This window comes from Montipora foliosa, chromosome 6 (genome assembly GCF_036669935.1).
Source record: "Montipora foliosa isolate CH-2021 chromosome 6, ASM3666993v2, whole genome shotgun sequence".
NCBI classification, from domain to species: Eukaryota; Metazoa; Cnidaria; class Anthozoa; order Scleractinia; family Acroporidae; genus Montipora; species Montipora foliosa.
Window position 1 is genome coordinate 39,025,749 of NC_090874.1, and position 10,046 is coordinate 39,035,794.

Sequence of the window (10,046 nt, forward strand, 5' to 3'; positions counted from 1 at the left end):
CCCTGCTATGTCAGGTAAGAACGAGTTTCTAGCTACAATGCAACGATGCAATTATTGAACGATAGATTTCCCACAGATTATTTTTAAGGCGGTTTGAATCGAACTCCCAGCTGCTATGATTCAAACATACTCAGCAGAGTATAAGCTGAGCATTGGACTTTCGTGCGGGAGGTTGTGGGCTCAAAATGTGTCTTAATAACTGACACGGGACGAAAAATTGGATTTACATAGCGTCAAATGTCTTGTCCAAGGCGCGATAAAGACCGCGTTTGTTACAGCTTTACATGCCTTTGATGCGCGTCAAATATTATCTTTGCAGTTACCTTTGCAGGGGGGTCTCAGGTGGTAAAGGCCGTTTTTACTACAGTTTTACACCCAACCTTTGACAAGCGCCAAAGGTGTTATTTGACAACCCTTTGTTACCCTCACAAAGGTGTCGTCAAAGATGTCTCAGCTTCAATTCAAAGACTCGGCAAAAGTGTTGTCAAAGATGTCTGAGATTCAGTTCAAAGGTTTGACAAAGGCGTGGTCAAACATGTCTGAGATTCAGGTTAAAGATTTGACAAAGGTGTAGTCAAACATGTTTGAGATTCAAGTCAAAGATTTAGCAAAGATGTAGCCAAAGATGTCTTGGGGTGTATTTATAGCTGTTGGCTTGAAGCGCTGAATTAAAAACTGAGATCTCTGGACTACTTTTCCTTAATCAGGACGGTATAACGAAAACTTCTGAATTTTTCCAACCGTAAAAGACACCGTTCAACTCAAACAACTGTCCATCATAAATGTACTTGAGTCTCAAATGAAATGTTTTTCAAACGTCTGAAATATGTCTAGAGTGGCATTTCTGAAACCACCGTAGACTAATTAATTTGCCATCCACCCCTGTGTTATGCCATATGAGAGACAGACTGAAATGCAGATATGACGAAAAACTGTGTTGTTCCATTTTTTATTCAAAGGAATTCATACTCTTGGCAAAACCAAGAATCTCACACCTTACATTCTGTAATATCTCTAGGAATCGATTTTGTTGCGCATTTTTAAGTGGTAGTATACATCCAAAATGTAAATGTAAAAGGGTATAAATTAATCGAAGGATGGGAATTAATTTTTTTCAATTCCCGTGCTTCACTTCTTTCAAGGCTTCAATTTATTTGTACCTGTAATATTTACACTACATGCAAAACAAGCGCCGCGTTATCAACAACTTTGTTGCATAACAAGTACAATCACGGTCACGTAGAATTAGTTAAGTTAATTTATGACAAACAATCATGACACCTCTCTTGGAAGTATCATGTAGCTGACAATATCAAGAGTAGTGGACAGAAGTGACAGGGTAAATGGAACCACCGAAAACTTTGAAAAAAAAACTGATATAATCTTGATTTTTTTCTTACTCACCAACAACAAGTCAAACCCGAAACAACAAGTTCAATAGGAACTTCCCATGAAACAGCGTTTTAACTTTGAGGCAAGCTAATAAGTTATATTTATGTTGTAGTTCATTGTGGAAAACAGCTTTAGCCACACCGACTTGAAATTAACAAAATAAACTTCGAGTAAACGCTATTTCATGCGAGAATCCGCCAAAATTATTTTTAACTCTTTAAGCCGAAAAGACACTCAATCGACGGCCACCAGCATACTAACTAGATTTTGCACCAATTGTAATCATTGATTTCATTTTTTTTCTGCATGATTAAAGTCTTACGGTGACAGTGTGAAGTGAAGAGACTTTGGCTTTCCCATTTTTATTACGTGCCGGGAAATAAATGTAAGTTCCAATTGTTCTATTTCCTCGATAGAAGTTAAGACTTCTTCAACAACGAACTATAGATATTCTCGGTGCAAAAAAATTGGTATTCTTCAAATGAGACGGCCATTGTTTTATGAGTAATATAAAATGCAACTCTCCAACTCACACAATCGGTCACCCAATAAATGGTTTAGCAGCACGTCAATCAGGTATCAGGTATCAGGCAGGATTCCTGGTAGTATGCTGATGGGCTTCTTAGGTGAACTTTTGAAGTCACTTAAATCCACTTCAAAAGCCGAGAAAGTCCTCTTTAAAAAAAACAGTGAAATTCTGCTGCTATTCTACTGCATTTTTTGCACAGAACACATTTTTTCCATAGAATGGTTATTTGTGCATAGAAGACAACCAGACATTCTCTATATATGCATTAGCATGGCTATTAGTTGATAGTCAGCAAGTGCGTCCACTAAAGATTTCCAATAGATTATCAACAGCATTTTGGGCGGTATGACGGTCAAGTTTCCTTGGTCAAACCCTCTTAATCTCTAATACTGGTTTAACGCTAATGTTACCAAGTTTTAAGCACTGCGGAACAATGCAGATTGCCCACTGGGGGGCGTCTTGCGGGGCAATACACCGCTCTGACAAGTTTTCTGGTTGTTGTTATCTTGTCCTATGAGGCCACCTAAGCGGATCTTCTACGCAACGATTTTCTGTCCAAAGATCTCATCAGCATGTCGAGCTGGGTTGACCACCAAGGCAGCCTTTGTCATGAACTTCCTTTTCCTCTTCCTTTCTTCTTCGTTTTCAAGCTCTTCGCTATCACCACTATCACCAGTCGCGGAGTTGTCTGATGACATTTACGAATTAAGACTTCAGCACAATTTCTTGCTTGATTTTAATGGCCTCTTTTATCGAGACACTTTCTGTGAAATTAAAGGAAAAGGCAAAATAACTTCACCATGCTGAATTTCCACCTTTCTGCACTTTACTCACATTTCCCAGCATTTGTAGTGTCTCTGTATGCATTTCAGATATATAAAAAACAGACGACAACGGCGAAAAAAAGAGTGGCAGATTAGGGCCAAGAAGGAAGTTCGGGATATTCTCAATCAGTCTTTTCTCCATTTATGTGAATAGTAAAGATCATTGGTTGCTGTTTAATCAGAGCAACCACAACAGAGAAGATGCTGTGGTCGTCGAGAATTCATTGGTTTACAGTCAACCAAAACTAACCCGGCCTGTGAGCCCTCGACCTTTTAGTCAAGACTAGCGTGCAGGGTACCCAAAATAAAAGTAATAAACCTTTCCCCGATCCACTAAATCCTGAACGGCCCTTACCAGGCAAGTACTGCTGGTTGTATGTTCGATATTTATCAGCAGTTTTTTTTTTTCAGGGAACGGGTTCCAGCGCTTTCTGAGCTATTTCGTATGATCTTTATGGGCTATTGATGCCCTATTACAACAAAGAAAGGAACGGTAACTTATGTTAGTGTCTTTCTTTTGATCTAAAAGGATTCTATTTTGGAATCGAACGGACTAATCGAGCTAATTTTCCATGATGCAAATCCCTTCCTTAACCACACAAAGGAAACGACACAAACAAATCGAGAGTATCAGTAAACCATTAAGGTTCTGTGTCCTATCATAGGTAGCGCAAGCTCGATATATGTGTATCTGTACTATATTATGTACGAGTAGGAATTTTAAGACTTGTATGGGACAATGGTTTTTCGCAAAAGTAAAAAACATGTGTAAATTTACGTTTTAAAATAAGAAATAGCTTCCCTCGCTTCAGTCTTGTGTTTCTCTGTCTTTGCTTCAGTTTCTGGGTCAATTAAGAGCGGTTTAGGTGGTTTTCGGTCCCTCTTCTATAGAGAGCGGAAAAAGGAGGAACTAAAAACCACCTAAATCGATCTTAAGGACGGTGCCTACTAATTAAAGATATTTTTGCCCCGGTGTGTGATTATGCAGGAAATGTAGATCTTAACAAGTGTTATTGAAATCCAAAAAGAAAATTGGGGGTAACCACGCATTTTTCAAAGATAATTCATGAATAATATTTGTAAAAAGCTTTACAATACAAAGCAATGTATGGCGTTCTTTCTCTAATTGAAGCTTAATTATCTCTCAAAAATGCATGGTTACCTCCAATTTTCTTTTTGGACACCAAGAGTAATTACTAAGATCTACTTTCTCTGGATAGTTTAAAACCGCACAAAAATATCCTTGTATTAGTAAGCACCGGCGATAGGAAATCGGAGTATCTGGAGATGCGTAGAACGTATGCGCAATAACAATAGTAGGCACCGTCCTTAATGGACCTAGAAACCGTACCAAAGACAAAGAAACAGAAGACTGAAGCGAGGTAAGCTGTTTTTTTTTATTTTAAATCGTAAATACTTTTTAAATTTTGAGAAAAGCCGTTTTCCCCGTACAAACCCCTATATTTCTGCTCTTGCATAAAAAAGTACAGTACAGATACACATATATCAAGCTTGGGCTACCTGTGGTGGAACGAAAAATTTGTTATGCGCAGTGAACGTTGCATCTGGTGACACTCCTTGCGAAAATATTGGGGAAGGAATCTGCGCTGCAAATAACCAAAGATGCCCCCCTTCAACAAGGGTAATTTATACTGTACGCAAAAGTGCAAAAGCTATCATTATAAAGTACAAATCTATCATTTTCGTTTAGCGGCTCAGCTGTAAAGATTTCATTTAAAACTAATGCTGCTACTATCAGAAATTCAATTCTCATTTTAAGTGGATTTATACTGATGATGGTCAGTATAAAAAAAGCCCTAGAGTGCTGGATCGAGGACAATATGATGTCATTTTTAATCAGTAAACCGCAAACCTTTTCCAAGGGTAAAGGGTGGGGTTTTCTACCTAACAGTTGTCATGTCAAGTAGTTAAATTGATTTTACAAATTCAGTGCATTAATTTCTTTAGTTTTCAAAGTCTTCACCAAAGGGAACCCGGCAAAGCAGGAACCAAATAAAATGTATTCTAATATTTGAGAGCAAATGCTGCAGCCTTACAGGCATGAGAGAATTAGTAACGATTTTCTTCTTACAGACCCAATCGCAAGTGGAGTTTTGAGAAAATGAGTATTTAGCTCACCTAAAACCCATATAATATTACACATGTTTGCATTCATTGTACACTACTAGCTGACAATCTCCCTTCTTCAACTTTTTGTTCTACCAACAGGCCCTGAAGATAAAACCTATACAAAATTAACCCTTTTAATCCAAATTGCCCAGGGGAAAGACGAGTGTGCTAATAACAATAGTATATGCCTTTTAACTAGGACTCTAATTTTAGTAAAGGCTGCTTGATGTTTTCTTGAAGTGCAGTATTTAATTCAATTGCACAACCTATGATATCTTATTGCTAGTAGATGGAGGGAGAGGATTTAATGGGGAAAGCAAATTGTGTATCTCATTTCTTATGCTAGGTGTCAGTGGTTCTTTAGTTAATATAACACATGCATGTGAAAGTAATGAATGGGGTACTGTAAGAATGACTATTACCTCATGACATCTTTGTAGTTTTCTTGGCATGTGTAAAATAATGTTCTGCATTCCTGCTCAGATCTGTTTTTGTCGTTGCATCTTTGGGAATAAAAAGAGGTCTTAATTTCTCCTACAGAAAGTTGATACCATGCACATATTAAGTAGTGCTTTATTAATGCATAGTGATATAACATGTGCACATCTGTACTTCATGAAAGACAAATGCACTAATCTAATTAGGGTGCACACTGCTGCCAATAACTGATGACTGCAGACATGTACTGTATTGTTTTCAAAAAAATGTGGGTGCTTTAATTAAGAAATAGCCTTGCATTCTTAGATGCAGATGCTCCTCAAGCAATGGCAGTAGTGTTGTGATTGAATCTCTGCTGTTTTCTTCTTCAAAGTTTCAATGTACCCCTGCCTGAAACATAATTGGCTAACCTAAAAACACAATTATTTTCAACCATGTCTTAAAAAAATAGTAAAATCATTTTTTGAATAATCTTACTTCTTATGATGTATCCTTGTTTGCCTTTGTCCATGGTACTGAATACCTCCAATATTTCTGTATTTACTACTTAATTTGTACTATTGAGGGGTTACTGGCTTTATGAATTGCAAATTAAAGTTAAAGGTAAAATGTCTGTCATTAATTCATTGTTATATATCAGACATACATTCTGCATGTACATTCACTTGAAATGTCAAAATCAGTATGTTTTCATGGGGATTAGATTAGACATTGACAGGGTCACACTTATTTTTCCTTAATCAATCACTGAAAACTTATGTCCCCATTAATTAATTTAATTAACCTTTTGACACGTTGCTCTACAGTCGCTTTTAGCCGTTCAGGCTTGCTGCCCCTCAGTCAAAGGCGGGAAAAATCATGCCAAAAGTTAATGCAGAATTTCCGAGATAAAGGTTTTCTTTCAAACATAATACCCATTCCCCCTGAAACCCACCATGGGTATTCTCTTCGCTCTGGCTCTGTTGTAAATAGCAGTGTTAAAGTAGTTGCCAGGACTGAATGGATGAATAATTTTTGTACTTATAAATATCAACAATATAGGCGCTGGTGCCCTTGTAATTCAGCTGTAGCTGCAAGAGGGGTAAATAAACTGATCAATCAATCAATCAACAAGTCCAACACAGGTATGCATTGGCTACATATGATTTCTTACTTGTTGAAACATTTTGTTTTTCTTGTATCATATATTACTGATTTCGCTTTCCAGGGGATCTTTGCTGATAAGCTTTTATGGAACATTGAAATGTTAATATCATGCTCTGGGGAAAAAAAATTTAGTATTAGTGTCCGATGTAAAGTCCGGAGGAAGGTGGGCATGTATTGCTCACGAAAACAAGATTTCCTCCCAAGGTTAGGAATCATCTTCAAAAAGAAAAACAAAACCATGAAACTTTCCAGACTTATTCTGGCAGGGTTTTTCCTCTTTTTTTGTAACGTTCATCGACCAGGCTTTTCGGGTTAAGCAGATGAAACTTCAAAAGTGTTTTCGGTTCTTATGAGAAACAGGCCCATGGTGAATTTTTCCTCAATCAGTTTAGATGATATCTCATGGATATTGATACACAAATAAATGAACATGACACAAACATTGGTGATTCACTATATGCAGTGAGGCTGAAGAATTTAGAGTTCCTGTCTTTTACGCATTTTTCTTATATTATTTTACAATACAGGCCCTAGCATCCCATTTTACGCTACCGTCTATCATTTCCAGGTATACAGTTCAGGCCCCACCTAAACACTGAAGGATAACACCAACTCGGAAAAAAAACATTTATTGTAAGACCACCATCTGTTTGCCCCCGGGATATAAGATGCCTACCCTATCCCAAGAGGAGAATCAAGGGCGTCTTTGCAACAGGCTGGTCTGGTGGGTAAAGTGAGCATCGATTCCTCTTGGAGTACACAGATGGTCACTAAGGAAATCAGCACCCGTTCCGACCTTGTTTTGGTGTGGTGGATGCGGAGGTCTTGCCATTTGATTACCTAATGTAAGTCAAGGAATCCAACAGCATTCTCATAGACTGATGTATTTTCAGATTGAATTTCCACCAACTGAGACTCCGGCAGAAGCCCGATGACCAATCACAAGAAACTAACTTGAGGTCATATTGTCGCCAAACCAGCAATGCCTTTGTTGCTTTGCCGGAAAGGGAGTCCAAAAATAGATTGGTCTGATAGTTGCTCGTTCCTACTCATAAGCTCCTAAAGCTCCTGCCATCACGAAGATATATCTCTTTCTGTGGATGTTATATCCATCCCACTATCATTCATGTCCTTTACAAATGCTGTTACTTTGGTAACATAGCACGAAAGTGACTCTGAATCACTTCTTACAGGCTTATAGTCTGTAATGTCCTTCAAAAGGTCATCCATTAGCTTTCTTTTGTTTCCGAATTCGAGATCAAGGATTTCCCAGGCTTCTTCTATTGTTTTCGAGATTTAACCTGATCTGACCACCAATTCTTTGGCAAGGCTTTCCAAAACCTTTGTAATTGTTTGTCATTGTCTTGATTATATTTTTTCATCCAGTGAGTTAATTCGTGTTTCCACGTAGTGTATGTTCGCCATCCCATGAGGGCACTCAAATTTCAATACTTGTACCGTTTCTTTTAATGTACTGTTCATTTGACCAATTCCAGCCAATGCTTGGTTTTCCAAGTTCATCCCTTATTTGGAATACTGCTTTTGATATGTTGCGAAACTGGCTGTACATTTCAGATAGATTTCTTTAACTTCACTACCAACTTTTTCACGTGCTTTCACAACTGTTTCGTCTTCAGAAATTCTGTTCTCGATGATTTTGTCCGAAATTACTTCTAATTGCCTCTTTACAGTTCTAAATTTCGTTTCAATTTCCTTGTACACTTTCTCCAAGGTTTCTAATTCTGGTTCTATGTCTATGCCGTATACAACTTAAAATTCTTCAAAGAGTTCATACAATGATTCGATTGCAAAGTCACGCTTGGCGAGCAATGTGTTAATATCGGCTTTAGGAGGCATATTTAAATCATAATAGCTTCTACTTCCTTAGCGTTCTTCTTTCTTTTATAATCTCATGTTTTGAAATGTATTTCCTGCAAAATGTACTTCTTCATAAAAAGAACATTCAACTAAGCCAAACAAGTAACGATAAACTTCGGAACTAAATCATATGACTTAAGTAATTGAATGCCACACCCTTATACTTGTTAAACGTTCCTCCACAATTCATTAATGTTGACTCAAAAGGTCTTGAAATCTCTTACACACTCCTTACTTCACTTAGTAACTATTGTACCTTTTAAAATATTTAAAGGAATTTCTTGCAGCTATTGCAGTTTCTTTGGAATACTTCGCTTCCATGGCGTAAGTGGTCTTTCTGTGTCCTTAAAGAGGTGAAAACAGGTCGAGTAATCTTCCAGGCCTGGTGTGACGATTTCTGAGGAAGATTTTTGACTGATTTGCGAGGCCAATGTAGGAGACGTTTGTGCACTTCAAAAGTCTTTTTATTGTTTCTTCAAGTTTGCGTTGACAAAGTCAAAAATCTTGTCCTGGATTCTTCTGGCCTCCCTAACTTTGAATTTGTCAGATATATTTTCAATCTCCAATGGGAATCGCACTTAAAAAGGAAATTTACTATGAGCGACTTTTATTCTTCTATTCTTCTTTGTTGCGTCAGGTCCTTTTGAATGGATTTGTTTGTTCTGATAGTGCAAATCAAATACTTTTTCAGAACTAAAACATCGCAAACAATACATACAGAAATGTTTGCTATGCTGATGCTTGCTCTTGTCTCTTATGAGAACGTAATGTTTGTTTTCACCTTTAGTCATTAACAACAAGTTCATATGATCTTAGAATTTTTCTTTGGATACATAGACAGGATATGGTTTTTTTTCCCTTCCTATCCAAATTCATTTATTCTGATATTGTTCCGTTTTTTCGATTTTGTTGACCTGTTTTATGGTTACTGGAAATTAAATATTTTTGTAATCCAAATTTCTGAGATATTCTTTATCAAACTTTATATGACAAGTTAAACAGTTAAAATACACACATAAAATATAATATATATAGAGTATGGGAGAATGGAGCAACTATGTCATTCTAGCATTTAGTATTGAGAAAGATCATGTTTGAAGAGAAAATTCTTGAACATTTTTTTGTGTTTTCGTGCGACTAGAAATGGAAAGATTATTCCAGATAACGTCCAATCATAGAAGGGCAAAATTTCCTAATATTTGTTCTATGAAAATGAATAAGAGCTGTTCTGACGAGACATTACGAGTAATATAGCTATGTTGTTCTGATAAATGTGATATCATAAAATTTGAGGGTTCAGCCTTGTGTTAGATATCATAGAAAAAAGACGACCACATAGATGGTGTAGCTATGGGCTCCCCCCTCGCTCCTGTTTTTTCTAATTTATTTATCGCTCATCATGAGAAATTATGGTTGGAAAATTTCCGGGACTCTGAGATATTGTTTTACCGACGTTATGCTGATGATACATTTTGTTTATTTCATTCGGAGAATCAAGCGCTATTATTTTTCAACTACATTAACTCCAGGCACACTAACATCAGATTCACTATGGAAAAGGAAATAGATCATGACATACCTTTCTTAGATGTTTTGATCAACAATGACACTCATTTTCCTGTCACTAGTGTTTACCGTAAGAAAACCTTCTGTCTTTTACTAAAGCGAAAAACATCCCAGGCCTGGCCGTCTTCCTAGACTTTGAGAAA

General features: G+C 37.1%; 1 pseudogene; it reads left to right on the forward strand.

Moving 5' to 3' along the window:
- The first annotated feature begins 445 nt into the window (after nucleotides 1-445).
- The window catches only part of LOC138005539 (chaperone protein DnaK-like), a 16,880-nt pseudogene continuing 7,279 nt past the window's right edge, over nucleotides 446-10,046 (forward strand).